An 8,266-nucleotide genomic window follows, 5' to 3' on the forward strand; every position below is an offset into this window, starting at 1 on the left:
CTCAGTTAGTCTCCCTCCCTCGTCAGATGCAGGATTTAGGCATAAATAAGAGCAATTCAGCCTAGATTAGGAGAAAAGTCTAATACAAACAAGAAATCATTCTCCTCCTCTGTTATCTGTCCAGGCTCTCCATGTAGGTGGCTTGGCTGTATGTGAGCCCTTCAGACGGCAAAACCTACGTGAGGTGAATGTGACTCATGCTGAACCTCTCTCAAACCCCATGGCAAGTGAGGTTAGCAATGACATCTAAGTCCTTTCCCACAGCCTTGAAATGGGACCACCCTTCTGCTTCTGTCTCTGAAATTTGTCTGTCCCACATGGCTCTGCTTTGTGGAGTGGAAGTCTGTCTGAAAGGTGTACAGCAGGGTGACACACAGCTAGCTGTTTTACATTGAAGTCTCATGTATTTTACCAACAGGCTGACCATCCCCAATGCAGTTCACTGGGGGCTTCCTACCTCGAAGAACAGGGGGAACTCCTCTGACCCAAAATCCTCATCAAGAAGCACTTGCTCAGAGGTAGTGGGAGGCAAAAAAAGAGCAAGTTCTGCAGCTGAACTCATATTAAAGGAATTATTTCAGGCAGTCTGTACATTTATTCTACTTATTATTTATTATTAACAGTCTGAGAGGGAGAAAAATAATTCATTAAACAATCAGCAAGGCATTCATAAGACATTATTGAGATCAAGTCTCAGGGAAACACATGAGCCTTCACAAATATATTGAGTTTTATCTACCCAGTTAAGTCATTTTACATAGGAAAATGAAACTTAATCCAGCTGCTCTCTCTAGCTGCTGCTCAAGGGGAAACAAATTCAGATCCACCATAATCTGAGTAATAGGTTCAACACCAGCTGCCTCTTATCAGAGGGAAAGGAGCAGTTTCATCTCAGTTTCTGCAGTCTGCCCCATGCTTATCTATTCCCTGGTGGCCAGATATCAGAGCAGACCAGTGAGAGAAGTTCCCTTCCAGGGTCTGGAAAACAAAATACCTTGCCATGAGACCCTTTCCCCTTGCTGCAGGCAGTTTGTGGGTGCTTTCTTTTTCAGATGGGAGTTGCCTGTACCTAGACTTGAGAAAGAAGTTTGAAAAAAGTGGAATTTCTCCCATAACCCAAATCTGTATCTTGCTCTAGTCAGCAATAGGCAGTTAAGGCACTTCTTGGACAAACAGCCCCTCAGATAATACTTGCTGTCTCTCCAGTAAGGGATATCTGGTATACTTGCCTCCTAACCATGCTACTTTGTGGTGGGATGATTCAGTTTTGTTGAAAAGCTGAAGCTCAGTGACAGTCTCACTTCTCACACCCATACTTTGCTTTCTGAGCCTCTACCATTTGCTTGTGCTGTGCAGTGATGACCCTGTATGGGAAAAATGACTTAAAAACATCATAAAGACATTGCTGGGAGAAGTAAAATCTTCAAAGGAAAATTCTTGGGAAGCTGGAAATATGGTGGGAGGGAAAATATAATCTTTCTCTCATTTCAGATGAACTTCTGCCTTCCTTGAAATCCCTGTGAATTTCAAAGCCTTTGATAGTCATGAAACATCAGAGGAGCCTTTATGCTAAGCAAAACCTGTGTGAAAGCAGTGCTGCTTCTGATCCCACCAGGAGCTGCCGCACACCCCATTCCTCCTCCTTATGTTTGTCATCCCCTCAGCTGATGCAATTGATCTGCATTTGTCTGGATGGTCATGGCTGTGCCCTTGCTAGGCTGTGTAAGGTGACGCTGGAGCAAAACTCATTACAGGACTTGCCTGTGTGGCTGGTGGCCACCTCAGATGCTCACCTGTGGGCCAGCCTTGCTGAAACCCAGGGATGTGCAGCCACTCTGTGCCCTGGGATGCCTTGCCTGCAGCAGAGTGCTCAACAGAGTTTGGTTTAGCCCCAGCCTCCCTTTACAGGGTCAGCGAGAGGCAAGGGGCTTTCCTGGGAGAGCTCTCATGGCACCAGGTACAGGTGGCAGATTTCGACAGCCACAAATCACTGTGAATGCAGGTTACTGAAAAGGACAGCACAACCACCTGAGCTGGGGCAGCCATTCCTTGGAACAGGTACAGTCTGCATACAGCCACTGGGGTGGGGCGGAGAATTTCTTCCATGTGGGGCAACCGTAGGAGACTATGCAGGGGATGCTACAGAAATTGCAAGGACTGCAGAGTTGGGATACAATTCCCACAGGCCACTCCTGAAGGGGGGCTTGGGTCTCTGTGAGCAGATGCAGTCCTTCCACTTCGCATACCTCACTTCCCAACCACTTCCTGCAGCACTTGTGGGTGTCCTACCATAGACTCCTTCCAGAAGTGCTGCTGACAGAGAACAGCATCTGGTCAAGCAAAGGGGGAGAGAGAAGAAGTCCCAGGCAGGTGTTTTCCACCTGCACAATGATTATCCTGTGAAGACTGATGTGTTCATGTCTTCTTCATTCAGTGGGAGGGAAGAGGCTGCTGGTGTGACTGGGCGGTGACACGACCAGTGCACTGCTCCAGCTGGCTGTGATGTGCCTCTGCTTCATGCTTCCCTTCCCTAGGTACCAGCTAAATGGAGATGCTGCAGCCTAAAGGGGCAGGCCATGACACTGGCAGCCACAGGGAAAAAGTCTAGGAAAGCTGAGCTGCAAGAAGACAGTGAGAGCACTAAAGAACCTTCCTGCCACCACAAGCAGGCTGCAGGTGATCCACAGCCTGCAGCGTGAAGAGCTGTAGGTCTGAAGCAGTCATTGTTTAATAATTGTGGAGCCATTGCCAGGTTGGACTTACCTCATCTCTCAGAACCAAGGGCTTATTTTGTATTTGACCTACCCATCAAAATTATTCACATCCAGACATATCTGACCCCTGGTTTTGGGAGTATATACAAGGGCTGTCCATGCTTCTCTCTTGTCCTTCACTGTGTCTGTTTCCTTGTGCTGTCCAGGCTTCCCATCCTGATTTACTTCCCCTGCCCCTTCTTGCTGCTGCTTTGCACTGTGCTGCTTCTCAGGAGCTAGTTTGTCCTCTGCCTTGCTCCAGTATGCTTCCTGCCTGTAGCTGTAAGCATTCTCTTCAGCAGGTAACTCAGTTGCTCTTAAGCAAGCTGAAGAAGTGTTGGACTATTTTTGGTGTGATGTCATGCGTTCCACAGCAAGTGAAGCTTATGCTTTCTGCTGGAGCTGTGTTGAGAAGTAAATTCCTCTTGATGTGAACCAAATGTAGTTTTTGAACATGTGATTGGCACAAAGTACACAGGCAGTGACTTTCTGCAAGGATAAGCTGAACTAAGGAGTGGAACAAGTCGAACCTATTTTTTTCCGATTTTTTTTTTTATTAAGCTACCTGAGGTGCTGCCTTTGAATGAGGGTGGTGAGGACACAGCTATGCAAGGATGTAGGCAGAGCTATGAAACAGGTCAAGAGTACTCAAAGGCCTCGATGACTTTTTGTTAAGATATACCACAGAAGGACAACATTGTGACTGGAATTATAAGTACCAAAGTCAGGATATGAATTTATAACAGAGGCAGAAGACTGCAAAATAAAGCAACAGCCTTGTCCAGTTCTTCACATGACTAATGAAGCATCACTTGATAATGCTGATTGTCACTGACAAACACAAATTTAAGCACAGCTCCTGTTCCCACCCTAAAGTGTTTATCAATCTTGTCCCTTCCAAAATGGACTCACTTCTGCAGAGCCTGCAGACATGATTTAGTAATTAACCAAAGACCGTGCAGAGGAGAAAAGAAGGCTATCACCTCAAGTTACTCCCCATCCCTTCTGTGGGAATCATCCAATGTTTTTTGAGTGAACTGTGTTTGAAACCCAGTGCACTGGTTTCAACCCAGAGAACAGAAATAGTACAGCTACCTAACAGAGGTACAGCTACAGCAGTAGAGCTGCCTTCCCATCATGCTACGTGTTACTGAAGGGTTTACTAAGTATGATATTTTAAAGTGTGTGATAAAAGTATCTGAGGCAAGTGTGCAGGTGTGGCAAGGGGAGAGGAAGGGAAATCACTGTGAAATCTGGCAGTATGGCACAGTGGTTTGGAAGACAAATCCTTTAGAGGAGGAGTAACACAGGAAAACTTTATTGTAAACGAAGAAATGAAGAACTGTGGCTCACCAGAAAGGCTGCTAGACAAATTAGAGGTCTGGGCCATCACCAGCTGTATGAAGTTTAACAGAGACAAGTGCTGGATTCTGCATCTGGGACAGGGCAACACTGGATGTACATATGCACTGGGGAATGAGACACTGGAGAGCAGTGACATGGAAAGGAACCTGGGGGTCAATGGCACGTTGAATATGAGTCACAGTGTGCCCTGACAGCCAGGAGGGCCAACCATGTCCTGCAGTGCATCAGGCACAGCATCACCAGCCAGTCACAGAGTAATTGTCCTGCTCTGCGCTGCTGGCATGGCCTCAGCTTGAGTCCTGCACGCAGTTTTGGGAACCACAATATAAGAAAGATATAAATCTATTAGAAAGCGTCCAAGGAGGGCTACAAAGATGGTGAAGGGTCTAGAGAGAAAAATTATATGATGAGCAGCTGAGGTCACTTGGTTTGTTCATCCTGGAAAAGAGGAGACTGAGAGAAGACCTCACAGTAGTCTGCAGCTTCCTCATGAGGGGAAGTAGAGGGGCAGGCACTGATCAGTTCTCTCTGGTGACCAGTGATAGGACCTGAGGGAACAGGATGAAGCTGTGTCAGGGGAGATTTAAGTTAGATATTAGGAAAAGGTTCTTCACCCAGGGGGTGGTTGGGCACTGGAACAGGCTCTCCAGAGAAGTAGTCACAGCACCAAGCCTCACGGATTTCATTGCTGTCAGGCCCATGGTGTGATTCTTGGGGTCATGTGCAGGGCCAGGAGTTGGATGTTGCTTTATCCTTGTGAGTTCCAACTCAGGATATTCTATGATTTGAGGAAAAGTCTTCAAGAGAAGATGAATGATTTTGGGGCATTGGTCTTCACTGCAGACTAGGACAGAGAAAGAGAGAGAGAGCTGCAGCCCCAAGCTACTATTCTTAAGCAGCAAAACCCAGTACAGAGGGGCAGGCAGCTCCTCCAGGACTGGAGATACAGAAAATCACAGAATGATATTTCAATTGCAAGAAACAATGAAGCACTTTCTTTTAGTTTAATGTGGTAATTTCCCCTTTTCTGCTACACACAAAAAAATGATGTTTCAAAAACATGTGGAGCTAACATTCCTAGGCACCTATTGAAGCTGGTGGAAATAATGTCTTGACTTCTGTGGGGTGGGGTAAAACACAGCTGCTGCTTGAATGAAGAGCTGGTTGAGGATTGCCCCGGTCTTGCAGTAAGTTTTAAAGGGGTTTGTTCTTTGCTGGAGAAAACATACATGTTTCAAGTATTTTTACAGGAGAGAGATGTGCGTAGTCAAAGACGAGTTTTTTTCATTTGCACCTTTTTCTGCCCAGATGCAACAGTCCATGTTCATTTGAAACAGTGTTGCATCCATAAGGTCACAGAGATGTTTCAGCTATGACAAGGGAATGGATGCAGGCGATCTCTCCCCTTCCACCCACCCAACCAAAATTCGATCAGAAATAATCTGTGTGATTTCTAGTGCAGCCAGAAAGTAGCAGATGAGGAAAAGCCTTCCCTTCACTGAAAACTTCAGTGACTTCATGTCAGACAGCAAAAAACCCTGATTACATCTTTAGATTTCAAGGAAATGATCAAATCTTAAAGGTGGCACTTGGAGGAAATGTTGGGGTTTGCCTGTTTTAAAGATCCCTATATAATATTCATCACATACATGCTTCATAATCTCATAGTAAATAACCATAAACTCTCCATTTCACAGAGTTAACCACCCACGTGCTCACTTGCACACAGAAAAATTGATCTGGGTGCAGCCTGAGGAGTTTAGAAAGGTCATTTTCAAGACTAGAGAGAGATTGAAAATATTGGTGTTAATCGAAGAAGGGATATTTAACATCTTTCTGACAATAAACAATGCAAATAACATTAGTTCCACTGCCATCCCTCTGGCCTAGAAGTGCTGTTAAGACAGTTCCTGTACTTAATATAAATATTTTCCACTGCAGCGTCCTCTGTTGTTCTGGCTGGGCTGTGCAATGTTTAATGGTGTAAAATTCCCACTAGTGCTAGGGATAACACCACTGCTGCAGGTCTTGCCTTTTTTGCACTTGCACTTCTTGCCTATGAAGCCAGCTGCAGTGACTGCAGGCACTTGGTACCATCTTCTCCTCCCCTCTCCCTGGCTCTGTCTGCTGTCTATGTTTTTGAGGAAGCTCAGATTACCTGCAATCTCTGGATATATTTCCCTCACCCCTGTCCTGTAAAATCAACAGACATTCCCACCTTCCCTATCCCAGTTCCCTTTCTCTGAATGCTTAAAGACCTGCTAACTCGGCGCTGCTGGTGGGATTTCAAAACCCAGCCCAGGCTCAAGTGCCAGATTTGGGCTGAACAGCTGCTATGTACTGTCAGATCTACACACAACAATGGTTTGTACAGCCCATTGCTGAACCAGCTAGAGCCATTTGTTTAAAAAATAAAGAGACAGATAAATTCAACTCATCCTCTTCTCCTAGCAAGCTGGTATCATGTGCCTCTCTTAAAAATGGCTTGCTCCAGAATGCATTAGAGCTAAATTATCATTTATGTTTGTCACAGGGATTGCTAATGTGTAATGAGATTTTAGAGTTAATGTTTTGTATAAAGCACTTAGTGGAGCTGAGATGAAATTGGTTCAGGATTCTGATGCGGTGTTTTAATTAAAGATATTTTCCAATCAGGGCCAAGCAAACGACTTGTCAGAAGATTTTGTACCCATCAGCCAATATACCAATGCAATGTTGGTCTCGCTTTCTGCCATTGGATTTTCTTCAGGGAATTAGAGGAAAGAACCTCTCCAAATACCATACAAAAGAGCCTTTCTTAGCTGCAACCCTTATAGGAGCAGAAACACGTATTTGATTCTCTGAAACTTTCACCTGGATGTCAGTGGTCTGGTTCATTGCAGCATGACATCAGCCTTACATTGCTTTGATTTTGTTGCATTTGCAACTGCATACTGGTGCAATACACACACACACACACACAGACTGAAAGCAATGGGAAACCTGGTGCTGTGGGATGAATTCTGAAGTCTTGTTTGCTGTAGCAGGGTCCAGAGCTCTGACTGCAGCACCTCGTCTCTCTCCTTCTCTGCCATTGGGCATGGTAACCAGGGAGGAGGCAGGCAAGTGCATGATGCAGATCCAAAAAAAAAGAGAAGGATCTCCAAAAAACAGACCTGGTAAAATCAGCATGATGATGACCAAGCTGTCTCTGGCTTAAACAAACAGGCTTTGGATGCATGATTCAATGTAAGCATCAAATGCATGTTAATAGGCACAGTTTTTATTAATTGCTGGATAAAAAGGATCATTATTACAAAATTGACGCGTTCTTGTCTACCTCTGGTCCATGCAGGGAACTTCAACCACCATCATCAGGACTTAGGCTGGGATATTTGCTTAAAAGAAAATCACAAAGGTATAACCAATGAAATGCAGCTCATGGGGTTGGTGTCAGCCACGGGTAGTGCAAGTCTCTGGGAGAAAAACAGCTGTGATTGTCAGCATTTGCTTTGCTTATCCTATAGCCATGACGAGCTCAGCTGGGTAGAGCTGTGGAGGGAGGTCAGGGAGGGTGCAGGGAAGTGGCTCCTGCTGCAAAGGGGCGAAAGGGAGGGGTCGTCCTACCCAGTGCTCCTCACACTTAATGTTCTTCCTTTCTCTTCCACCTCTCCAGCTGTGACCAAGACCCTCCTTTGCCCTCCACCCCCTAGGTTTTGCCCCACACCCACCCCCCCAGATGAGGAAAAGCAATGGCCCCTTGACCTGGGACAGCCCTTCTGGAGGCTGAATCAGCTCCATAGCTGCAGAGCAGCTCTGCTGGAGACTCACCCTGCATGAGTGTGCAGCTGTGACACCACAGCATCATTAACTTGGATAACAGGACTGAGCCATAGCAAACCACCCTGGATTTGTATAGCTCCATGCCGCATTTGTTTTTGCAGTGTCTCTGACATACATCCTTTTAGAGCTGCATAGCTAGGAAACTTTTGGTAGTATACATTGTATCCTGCTTGCTATAATAATAGAAACAAATCCTTCTGTGTATGCTCATGATTTCACATATATTTAGATGGTCAGTTTGTTGGTTTGTTTTTCTAAGGAGAGCAAGAAAAAAAGCTTTCATTTTATAGACAGTTTTGATGCTCTACTATATGTGGATGAGTTTT

This window comes from Acanthisitta chloris, unplaced genomic scaffold (assembly GCF_000695815.1).
Source record: "Acanthisitta chloris isolate BGI_N310 unplaced genomic scaffold, ASM69581v1 scaffold3377, whole genome shotgun sequence".
Classification (NCBI taxonomy): domain Eukaryota; kingdom Metazoa; phylum Chordata; class Aves; order Passeriformes; family Acanthisittidae; genus Acanthisitta; species Acanthisitta chloris.